Genomic DNA, 1100 nt, shown 5'->3' with positions numbered 1-1100 from the left:
GCCCGGCTCAAACATACTTTTAAGGGCACCAGATGCAGCTGTACAATTGAAGTACATCAACTCACTTGCCACGATGCAGCTTAAGTGCCCCTTGTCACTCACTGACAGGGTTTTGATATGAATCTGCAAACAACTGATTTATTATGGTCTCTGTGCAGTCAAACCTCTCTGCTGATGCTTTTCTGTATTTGCAGCTGCTCCTCAGTGCTAGCATCACTGCCTCGGCTCCACCTCAGCTCATCGGGCATTAGATTCTCATAAGGAGTGCTGTAACCTAGATCCCTCACATGCATAATTCACAGTAGGGTTCATGATCTTATGAGTATCTAATGCTGCCACTGATCTGCCCGGAGGCAGAGCTCAGGCTGTAATGTGAGCCATGAGGAGCGACTGTAAATTCATATGAAGCTTCCCTCTCTTGTCCACCCCTCACCTCCCACTGTGCAGCCCGGTTCCTAACAGGCCATGAACTGGTACCAGTCTGTGGCTCAGGGGTTGGGGACCCCTGCCCTAGGAGGGCGTGCGGAACTCGCTGGTTGAGCTGATCATTGAGTCCTAATGACCATTCTGAAAGAGAGGTTTCATGATCCCACTGTCCAGTTGAGGAAGCACATTCTGGGATGGGAGAGCACCCACTTAGTGAAGTGCCTGAGCTGGGACCACAGATCACGTTGTCCTTCAGAGCTGTCCCACTCTGGGAAAATCTGGGGCACACAGAAGAGATGGGAGGTGCAGGGAGTTGGGGGAAATAGACTTCGCTCATGATAATCACATAGCATTCTGCAGGGGACAGACAGGAAACTGCCAGCAGCCATTTTGCGATTAACTCAAGATAGTTACAAGGCCCCCAGTGTTGTGATGAGGGCTGGTGATAAAGACATCAGGCTCCTCTCGACTGTAATCCCAGCACTTTGGGAGGCCAAGGCGAACGGATCATGAGGTCAGATCAAGACCATCCGGGCTAACACAGTGAAACCCCATCTCTACTAAAAATAAGAAAAATTAGGCCGGGCGCGGTGGCTCAAGCCTGTAATCCCAGCACTGTGGGAGGCCGAGGCGGGTGGATCACGAGGTCAAGAGATCGAGACCATCCTGGTCAA

At 51.3% G+C, this 1100-nt stretch overlaps 1 protein-coding gene across 1 annotated transcript in view; it reads left to right on the top strand.

Moving 5' to 3' along the window:
- The window catches only part of PLEKHG1 (pleckstrin homology and RhoGEF domain containing G1), a 164136-nt gene that overhangs the window by 135013 nt on the left and 28023 nt on the right, over positions 1-1100 (top strand). The window lies entirely within an intron of this gene.

The sequence above is a fragment of the Cebus imitator genome, unplaced genomic scaffold (genome assembly GCF_001604975.1).
Source record: "Cebus imitator isolate Cc_AM_T3 unplaced genomic scaffold, Cebus_imitator-1.0 Scaffold6, whole genome shotgun sequence".
Taxonomy (NCBI): domain Eukaryota; kingdom Metazoa; phylum Chordata; class Mammalia; order Primates; family Cebidae; genus Cebus; species Cebus imitator.
Note: the sequence above shows the minus strand (reverse complement) of the source record. Positions and strands in the feature narration are given on the sequence as shown.